Here is an 11,399-nt window from a genome sequence, read left to right on the forward strand (position 1 = left end):
TCTTGAGAGATAATATGACCTAAGTATTGAATCTCTTGAAGGAAAAATTCACTCTTCTTTCGGTTGATAAAAAGCTTGTTCTCCCTCAAAGCTTGAAAAATTACCTAGAGATGTTGCTTGTGTTCCCCCAAGGACTTGGAGTAGATGATGATATCATCAAAGAACACTCCAATAAACTTACGGTGGGGTCTAAAATTTTTCTCCATTACACGCTTGAACATGGATGGAGCATTTGTCAAACAAAAATGCATGACAAGATATTCAACACGGTCTTTACGATATCTTCATTCACTATCCTTATTTGATGATAGCCACTTTTAATGTCAATCCTACTGAAGTAGGTCAAACCTTGTAACTTATCAACTAAATCTTCTACCCGAAGTACAAGAAATCTTTTTTTGATAGTGATACGATTTAGTGCTTGATAGTCCACACACATGTGGTATGTACCATCTTTCTTTTGCACTAAAAGGACTAGAGAACAAAAGGGAGAGGAGCTAGGCCTCACCATCCCCTTGTCTACCAGCTCATGTACTTACCTCATAATCTCCTCTTGTTGAGCTTGAGAAACTCTATATGGAGGTTTATTAGGCGGTGAGCTCTAGTGTAGAAGCTCTATCATATGATCATCGTCCCCTCGTTTTGGAGGTAGCTCCATAGGGAGGTCATCAATAAATACATCTTGGAATCTATTTTGAAAATTAGACAAATCTAATTCTTCTTGATTCCTACCACTTTGTTTTGTTAAAACATTAGCATCATATAGACACTCTTTGACAAAAATCATGTACAAGGCAACTAAGCTTTTCATTGACGTCCCATCGATAGTTACAATATCTCCCATCTCAAAAGCTTGAATGCCCAGCTTAGTGGCCAACTGCATTGATATGAATTTGTAAGTAGAGTGGGTCAAAAAGGATGAAGGCATCATGCTCCCTCACCTTTTCCCAAGCATAAGAAAGGGATGATCCTTTGCAATGAGCATCCTCTTTTGGAGCTTCAATCATGGAAGCTCTAGGGGTCTTGCAGCCATTTCTTTTGGGGCAAGAACGATAGCCATGTCCTTGCTCCCCACACTTAAAACATTTGTGATCTTTGCGAAAAGCCTCTAGCTCTTCAGGAGAGTTTGTTTTTACCTTTGTAAACTCCTTCATCCTTGGGGTTCTTGTTGTTGTTGTTGGAATTGCCTCGAGAAGAACTTTGAGCATTGTTCTTTCCCTTTGCATCATTTTGATCTTTGTTTTCCATGATCTTGTTGTTGTTGTTCTTCCCCTTTGCATCATTTTGATCTTTGTTTTCCATGGTCTTGTTGTTGTTGTTGTTGGAATTGCCTCAAGAAGGACTTTGAGCATTGTTCTTCCTCTTTGCATCATTTCAATCTTTTTTTTTTCCATGGTCTTGGCATTCCTTTTAGCCCCTTGTTGGAAATTGATCGAGATGCAACTATAGTGTGATGGATGATTTTGGTGATAGAACCAGGCCATTGGGAGTTGACCTACTTAGCCATTTCTTCAGGTAATACCACACAAAATTTTTTCTTTTGCTCAACAAAGTCTATCTTTTGAAAGAATGTAGCTTTGAGATGTAAATCCCAAAACTTGTCTACATATTTGTGGATAGACTCGTGGGAGAGTAGCTTCAGGCTTCTCCATTCAATAAGCACCTTGTCCTTGGCATCGCTTGCAAGGAATTGCTTTATTATGGAAACTCGTAGAGTTCCTCATGTCCTTGGGGCTTTGCCATTCCCGCGAAGACTAGCCCACCATTGACGAGCAGATTTTTGAAAGTGCATAGCTACATGGTGTAGCTTGGAGGACTCTGTGAAGCCCTCATCTCCAAAGGCCACATAGAATTACTGGATGGAGGCCAATACTTTGTCAGCAACACCAAGGTGCCATCATAGGAAAAGAGATACTCTTTCCTCCCTCTTTGAACTTCTTAAGATTTTGAGACCTTTTCCAAGCAGGGTAGGATTTGTGATGTCCTCTCCTCTTGTATTCTCTAGAAGAATAAACACTTCTTTTGTCAAAAGAGGAGGAAGGAAAAGAAGAACGAGAAGAGGGTGACCTCTTTCTTGCCTTCTTCTTCCTTTGTTTCCTCTCTTCCCTTTCAAAGTGACAAAGAGAAGGACTATAGGATGATCTTTTCCTCTTGGGAGGACTTGGGGATTGTCAAGAACGCCATCTTCGTGGAGCCACATCTTCAGAGGAGTTTGAAGATTCACTTCTTTCTCGTTCATTGAATTCCTCCTCTTCTCTTATTGGAGAGAGTCTTCTTTTGGAAGTCTCAACAAGAGGCTTCATAAGCTCTCTCTCTTCTTGGAGAGGAAGGGAAATCCCATAAGCACAAAGCTGTTGAGTAACTTCAACTTGCAAGGCAGGGTTTCCCATAGCTTGTTGCAACCTAGTAACAAAATAGTTCACAAACATTGTGACATCATCCGTAGAACCTTCATGTGCAAAATCAAAGTTGTCAATATCAATTCTACTCTCTTGATTATTGTGAGCCATGCTAATTAAACTTATGTGTATGCTACTTTTTGATTTGGTACCCTCAAAAACCTTAGTTTCTACTCTCCTTTACCTTTGAAAATTAGTTCTCAAGTAGCCACACCCATGGTTTAGAGACTCTTGATTGCAAAGAATAGTGGAGAGGGTCTAACATAGCCTAGTTGATTATGGTCCCTGTTGAGCTTGCTAGTAGCTCAATATTGGTTAAGCCAAAGGCAAGCCCCAAGAGAATCCATTACCCTCTTGCAATGAACATGTTCAACCTTTCCAATAGCTCTGATACCAATGTAGCAAAAATGGCCTAGGAACATTGAGAATAGCGGAATTAAGAGAGTTGTAGTGAACATTTTTATGAGACTACTTTAAGAAAATAGAGGGTGGACTTGATTAGAGGTAGCAACATAACCATTATACTTAATTAACTTGGCATGCACAATACTTTGCAAGAGAGAGAATCAGAGAACTTGACAACATTTGAGGACCGGATTTATGTGGAGCAGGTCCCCCCTCCAAAAGGCTTTTGTATTATAATCTCTCCCATAAAGAGAGACTTGGTACAATACAAGCTTTGTGGTCCTTGAGACCTTGATGGTGCAATGAAGATAGAGAGATTCATGCACCACAATTATACCCGTAACTAAGCTAAATGAAATCTTTAACTTGTCCCCGATCTCGGTCCCAAGACCTCAAACACCTTTGAAGGTGGAGAGAGGTAGCATAGAATGAGGATAGTGAAGAGGAAGAAGAAGCATTCTTACGAGAAAGAAATAGTTCCTCACTTATCATCACTCTTGTTGCATAGAATACCATAATAGCATAGTAATGATGATGAAGAAGATGGCAAGATTAAGAATTGAAGCATGGCTCTTGGTTGGATTTGCATTCCATATCCAAGAGTGTTGGTGTAGGATCTCAACTTCTTAACAAGCTTGGAGAAGGAGATGAAGTTCTTGCACTTAGCACTTCACACAATGAGAGTGTGTGTGAGTGTGTGGGAGAGAGCATACCCCCTCAAGCTTGCATGGTCAACCCCCTTTTCTAGATCATTCTTGTGGCTCATTGGCTCTCTCAAGCCTAGCCAATCACAAGCCTTGGTCACAACTAGCAATAGACGTAGCCTTTGGACAAGTGTCCTCCTTTCCCCTTTGAGAGAGAGGGCTTGATAAATGCTTAAACAATGAATTTAATTAGGTAAATTCTCATTGGACCTCTCTAAGGGTCAACCAATAGGATTTAGGAACACCATGAGGGAAACCTAGCTAGGGGCTTGACATATGTCCCTTTTGCCAGTGGTGCCCTTTGGATGAGGGAGTGATCACTCAACCCCATCCCCTACTGAGGGAAACCTAGCTAGGGGCTTGAATTGTGTCCCTTTTGCCAGGGTGCCATTTGGATGAGGGAGTGGTCACTCAACCCTATGATGGCAACCTAGCTATGGGCTTGACATGTGTCCCTTTTGCTAGGGGTGCCCTTTGTACGAGGAAGTGGTCACTCAACCCCATCCCCTACTCTCATGGGTCGCCCCCATGAGGGCAACCTACCTAGGGGCTTGATATGTGTCCCTTTTGCCAGGGTGCCCTTTCAATGAGGGAGTGGTCATTCAACCCCATTCCTTACTCTTATGGCTCGCCCCCTCCTTTGTAGGCCTTGCTTTGACTTCAAGTAACTCAAGCACCTTATCCTCCAAGTACCTTAAGCACTTCAAGCACCTTAATCATCAATGATGACAAGAACCTTAGAAACAAGAATGACAAGCACCTCAAACACCTTAGTCAGCAAGCAACTACAAGTCCTCAAGCACCTTAGTCAGCAAGCACGACAAGCACTTCAAGCTTGGGTAGGGTTCCCACCTGAAGTTCAGCCCTAGGTTGCCTAAGGCCCTAGGTCTAAGGACTTTTAACACTAAACTTTGGAGGTCTTTAATGAAGCTAACCATAAGGTCTTTCAAGATCCATTACCTAGCATTGCTCTTTGACATACCATCTCTCATTTGGACCCATGGACTTGGTCTCGTGCTAAGATAGATCCATAAGCACAAGTCTATATTCTAACTCTTGTTTCTATTTATTCTCCCACATTAAATGATCAATTTAATATGAGAAAATAATTTGGGTTAGTTAGGTATTAGATTTTATGGAAATGATACATATCCAGCCAAAACCTCGAATGAACTCTCTACTTGTTTTTCTTCATAGCTAGAAAGTATTGTTTGAAAATTTGTTTGAAATGGATGTTATCTGTTTTGAACTTGTCTTGGTGCCAATTTGAAATGTTTGACTCCGGATTTAATATTGGTTTCAATGATTGGTGATTTTACTCCCGGGTAGAGTACTGAGAAATGTTGTTTTGGTATTGTTTGAACCTCTGAACGACGCAGACGGGATGTCTAGCGAGCACTTGGTTGTACGCTTGAAAAATACATTTTTTTTGTTACTCCCGGTCCGGACCTAGATGGTTATGTCGGGGGAGTATTAAGAAGTCTGAGCAGTGGTTACTCTCAACACCTCCAAGCGATGTAGGCTACGGTCTTGGGGGGCATTTGGTTGTAAAAGACCTTTATATCTCTCGACCCGGGCCTTTTTAGGTTATGTGGGAGGAGTGATGAGGGAGCCGTTGAATCCTCTAGACACGGATGACAAGGACATTGACGTGCCCATGCGAGACATGCATGGATGCTACTATAGAGTAAAGTATGGTGGTGAGGTGGACGTTGGTACAACACAGGGCAGGACGTTTCGATGTCATCTTCAGATTCTTATACACTCGACATATAAGAAGTGTTTTGTAAGGTTCAAAGACCAACAACCCAATCATGCAAGCTACATTGAGGAAGCAAATCTGCTCAATTTTCAAATGCCCCCAATGAGACTTTTTCAGCACAGTGGTTGGAGGGCTATATGGAAAGTTTCTGAAAGACAAGCAATCGAGTGTACGACACACACGATCAACCATGTCGCAAATCCAAATAGGAGCTATCATGGTGGAAACATGGCAAATGAAAAGTGGGAGTGGAAAATGAAGGAAAATAGAAAAAGGGCAACAACGGGCTCTTCCTATAGTCAACAGCACAATGCTCGTACCAAGAAAAATCTCACACACTATGGTTCGGGAGGCAAAGAAGCTTAGAAGGACAGATATGTAAGTTTTTTTGAAGTAGAGCATGAACCAATTAAAAAAATGCTTTAGTTTATGAATTTCTTTTGTTATTGCTAACTTAGGAAAATATCACTCTGAGTCGCCCAACCAAGCAGATGGTTAAGTATTGATAGCCGCACATAGAATTTGATACTTGGTGATGGTTGTTAGTAGAGAACCATCACATCTTGGGAGCAATTCGACTCAGCAGTCAGATCTCTACAGACAATAAGTGTTGACAAATCATATTGTATTAATTGTTTTGAGCTATTAATTTGTTTAATTTGGTTTTGATTAATGTAGAGTCAGGGTGATCAAACAAATTTACCTGTGGGGACGAGGAGGAGGAGGAGGAGGAGGACTTGGAGAGATGAAATATTTTTTGTAGTTGTCTTTTAAAGTGCAAATGTTACAAAAAAAAAACTCCATGAGAACATGTATATACAACTCAACTAACATTTTGATCTTATATGTCATTTTTAAAAATTATTGCTCTTTTGTACTTTAAATTATCAAGGTAAGGTATATTTAAAGTCTATTGTTTATTTTTTTCAGTACATTTTTAAAAATGCAATTGATGTTTCATATGTTTTTTGCAGATGAAAAATAAAGGTACTCATTTGGGCCACCCAAAATTGGGTGGCCCAAACGAGTATCTTTATTTTTGAAAATCCATATAGCAGTAGTATCCGTGGTAATAGACGCGATAATAGTCATAGATATATATCCACAATTACTACTACATATATTGTTGACAAACCATTGCCGCATTTATTGACGTGCCTTTACCACCAATGCAATGTTTTCTCTCTCCATTTTCATTTGTTAATCCATGATAATAATGACAATTCTCAAATTTTCCTCTTATAGTGCTAAACATACGTATACCTTGCAATGGTTGCCACATACATGACCCTAAACATACATATTTTTAAACCGCACACATTTTTGAACACATACTCTTTCTAGAGCACCACTCTATCTCTCATTCTCTCTAACTCTATCTCTCTCTCTCTCTCTCTCTCTCTTTATCCCCCCCCCCCCCCCTCTCTCTCTCTCTCAATGTGTGTGTGTCTGTGTGTGTGTGAGAGAGAGAGAGAGTGGGTGGGAGAGAGAAAAGAAGCGAAGGGAGCATGAGAGAGATGAGAATGAGGGAGCATACCTGGCTCTCCTCCTCTCCTTGTGTGTGTGTGTGCATGAGAGGGAGGTGAGGACATTTACCTCTTCTGTGATGTGATCGTTGCTTTCCCAAGAGCCCCAAAACAAGATCTGAGTTTTGGCATTCTCGGACTATTTTTACCTACAGAGTCGCCGTCGCTATGAGCATTGCTATAAGATTCGCTATATAGAAACATTTATAGCGACGGTCATAGTGATGCTCTGTTGGAGGAGCGAATCACACCACCCATAAAGTGCATGCAACACAACCTAGATCAACATAATGTTAATCAAGGACATAGATGACACGATAGGTGCACAGAGGCAATCTCTTTAGCTTGTCGGGCTGAGACCATTCCATGAGTACAACACTCTAAAAGGCTAACTAAATCTCATTGCTCTCAACTACACCACCCAACCACATACACACAAATGGAAAGAAACTCAATAAACCATACCAAATTGTACAAAACTTAAGGAATACCATCCCCTCACTAGGATACACATGTCCGAAATCCTCTACACTCAAAACCCTCACTCTAGACCCATTTGCAAAAAACGTGTACGAAGATAGAGCCAAATTTTAGAAGTGCTTGAAACTGAAGTCTATGAGTACCTATGTGTAGCTTATGTCGCTACGATTCTAATGACTATTGCACACAAAAAACAAACATCATTTGATATATTTCCACGTAACCAGACATCGTTTGATATACTTACAAACGCAAATAGCTTGTATATGCATCAACGAGTGTGCTCTGTCTCGTGTGGAATGCTTGTTGTTGTCGTGTAGCTCTCACCGAGCCTCTGGCAATGGTGGATTTGGTTCTCCAATGCGATGAATGATCCGGGAGTACCACTAGGATGAAACTCATGCTCTCTCTCTTTCTCTTTCACACACAGTCAGTGGCAACTTAAAACTTAAATTATGATAAAGTTCTTCTTACAAAATGACCTAGGTACCTTATATACTAAGGCTACCATAGGTTAAACCTAAAATAGAGTTCAAGGGGTAAAATGGCTTTGTATTTATAATCTAGAAGTGCCATCGCACCCCGACTTCTACAGCTAGACTAACTACAAATTACAAATGATGTTTATAACCATAATCCATAGCATTTCATAACTCTCAAAGAATAAGGCTTTGCTGAATTATGTCGTGTTGTTGATCCTTGGATCAACACTCCCCCCCTCCAAATTCATGTCATCCCTGACATGACCTGGTTGGAAATGTCGATGCGGTCTTTGTTGTCATTTTTCTTTCTTGTGCTCCACTACTTGTACTATTTTCAAACCACAACAAGAACTATGATCCATGAAAATCATAATTGATGACGAACTTTATGTCGTTCACATCCAAGCCTTGAGCTACAACATCTGTTGCTGTCATTATAAGGCTATTTCAATTTGCCAAATCTCTTTTTGTTTCCATAAAGACGATCACTTTACTTCCGTCCATCATTTGCTCCAGGAAATCTACCACTTTTGAGTATCTCTCATTCTAAAAAACAACTTCTACAATCTATACATTCGAATGATGGGATTTCAAATTTTGTGAACCAATGACAACTTTGTAAGGATTCTGTGGAAATTGTCTGGCTAAACCTTCAACTTCTTTAGGCCAAGTTGCACTCCAATACAAAGTCTATCTGTCAGGTCGAATCTAGGAGATAATTTTTCTGATTTGAGGTTCAAAACCCATGTCCAGCATTCGATCTCCCTCATCAAGGACAAGATATGTAACCTTGCGAAGGTTGGTTTGTCTACACTTTTTGTCTTCTCTTATTCATTAGTGACTCCTGTGTTCGTGCATCAAGGTGATCAGAGTTGCATTTGCCACTGTTAGCTTTTGTGTGCTTTGTAAATCATTACACTGCTTCTACTTGATACATGACTTAATTAAAGGCTAACAAACCCCAATTAATTCCCAAGCTAGTAACTTGCTTCAAAAGGGCATTATCCGTCATCATTTGTGATAGATGACCATCCTCCACTAGCAAAACAAGCAAAGCCACAAGATCCCTCGCCGCTCTGTCTCTCATGGCGCTCACTTCCCTAAGACGAACATCGGCATGTGCTCCTAGAAGAAGTTCATCTACTAGATGTGGATTTTTAGTGATGCTCAAGTGAAGCATGAGTCGAATGCAATGGCATGGGGCCCTGTGATGGAAGGGGAGTGGGGCCCTGCGATGGAAGGGGCGTAGGCCGGTAAGAAGAAAATCGGTGCGAGGCTCTGGATGTAGGGAGTCCCTCCCTAGCTCCCACATGGTATGGTCTACTGAGAAAGATCGTAGGCCACAAGCTGATGTGGAGCATAGCGGCCAAACAATCCCTTTGTCAAACGAAGGTACTCATCCCTGCAAGGAGAGTGCATGTTGTACCACTGGTAGAGAAACCTGGATAGATGGGCCGACACCTTTGTAGGTGCAAGAGGACCATGCCTTTTCAAGAGTCGAGTCCACTAGAGGTGACATCCACCCTGGATGGGGGCCCATCTAGGATGTGAACCAATCAAAGGAAGAATGATTGGGCTACTCCCCAATAGGTGGTCTCTCATCAGACATCTACATTAAAGGTAGGTAAGTAATAGGACATCTTACACACATATATACTATTAGACCTAAATAGGGGGTAGTAGTGAATACCTTTAAGTAGTACATATCTCTATCTAATGTATAGAGAGGGTAGAGATAGATAGTGATTAATTTTTGGTTGCTACTTCTCATAACCTTCAAAAAATTAATACCAAGTAACCACACCTGTGGTTTAGAATATTGTTTGTGGGCCGTAGCATGTTTAGGTGGTACCAAAAAGGAGTGTCTTGGACACTCCTTTGGAAGGAGATGAAATGGGTGGTGGGTTATTCATTTTCAAATTATACAAAGGAAAGATAAAATCTTTTTTGGTTGAGAGGCTGGAATTTAGGTGGGCTGAAAATTCCATTTCACTTTAATACTAAAGCTTAAAGTAGCAAACTGCCTACGCATTTAAATTCCCTCTTGCTGTCACTCCTTTGGGCTCTCTGCAGCACTGCCTCAATGGGTCCCACCGCCTCTTGTGCCCATCTCTCTCTCTCTCTCTCTCTCTCTCTCTCTCTCTCTCTCTCTCTCTCTCTCTCTCTCTCTCTCTCTCTCTCTCTCTCCATAGACTCCATTGTCGGGATCGTGCAGCGTCTACAGGCTTGCGGGCTCAGTGCTCTCTCTCTCTCTCTCTCTCTCTCTCTCTCTCTCTCTCTCTCTCTCTCTCTCTCTCTCTCTCTCTCTCTCTCTCTCTCCCTCTCCATAGCCTCCATTGTCGGGATCATGCAGAGTCTACAAGCTTGCAGGCTTGCGAGCTCAGTGCTCTCTCTCTCTCTCTCTCTCTCTCTCTCTCTCTCTCTCTCTCTCTCTCTCTCTCTCTCTCTCTCTCTCTCTCTCTCTCTCAGAGTCCTCCATAGCCACTGTAGGTGCTTGCGGGTGCAACACAAAGCCATATCAACCAACTCCTCATTGCCATCCATATTCAGCTTCAAAAAAACCTCTCTCTCTCTCTCTCTCTCTCTCTCTCTACAAGTACTATGGCACTGTTCTGACTGTCTTCATTGTCGTGTCATTAGCATCCTCGCACGTTCCACATGGAATCACATAATACTGATAACGGTAGTACAAACCCCCTTTACCTTCCTCCATTATCTACTACACACCATATCCCAAGGGATCTTCTGCCGGGTCTACAAAACTATTGGACTGCAAAGAAGAGGGAACAAAGAAACATGCAAAAAAGGATGGCACAAGCGCAAAAGGATGGTGATATTGATGAGCAGGAGGCAAATAAAATCTGTAGGGCAGTTTCTAAGTGTTGGCGTAATCAAACAAACGAGATTTTTGAGGGTCTTCAATGGAGCATTTTACAACAACTTCGTAATCATCCAACGTTCTCAGTGTTGCAACCCACATCGGAGATAGTTGGGAGGTTGATTTTTTCTAACACTTGTCATACATTACCTGAGGTGAAGACTCCTCATTCAACAATGAGCTATTTTTGAAATGTGCTACTGGAATGGGTTTCCCCAATGGACTCAATGGGGCTGACAATGTAATGAGCAATAATGATGTTACAAAGGCATTAGGATTTCATCAAAGAAATGTCAAGGGAGCCAGTTTTTGGCTGCAAACTGATATGGAGGAGGGGTCACTTCCCTTAGAGACGTGTCAACGTCAACAGCATAGGACCATCATCTTAACAATCGAAATTAGAGAAATCGTTTTTCAATTTTGGTCAATGGAAACCTGCATCTCCACCAAACGAGAAAGATGTCCTTCGAAAGAGAATTGGCAAGAGGGTACATGTGGTGCATTCGGTACATATCCTCGATTTACCTCAGGTATATCAGCCAGAACATCTTCAAAGTGTGTCACAATGCTTTACTTAGTAATTTTGGGTGCTTGCAAAAGCTTTGAAGTGCGATATAAGTGTCTCTCGTGCTTCAAAGTGCATCACTTAGAGCCTACAAATGCTTGAAAGCGCCAAAAAAGTGCATCTTAGTGTGCTTGAAAGCGCTAAAAAGTGCTTCAGAGTATTTCAAAGTGCTTCCAAAGTGCACTAAAGTGCTTCATG

This window comes from Adiantum capillus-veneris, chromosome 27 (assembly GCF_014529385.1).
Source record: "Adiantum capillus-veneris isolate H3 chromosome 27, ASM1452938v2, whole genome shotgun sequence".
In the NCBI taxonomy this organism is placed as follows: Eukaryota; Viridiplantae; Streptophyta; class Polypodiopsida; order Polypodiales; family Pteridaceae; genus Adiantum; species Adiantum capillus-veneris.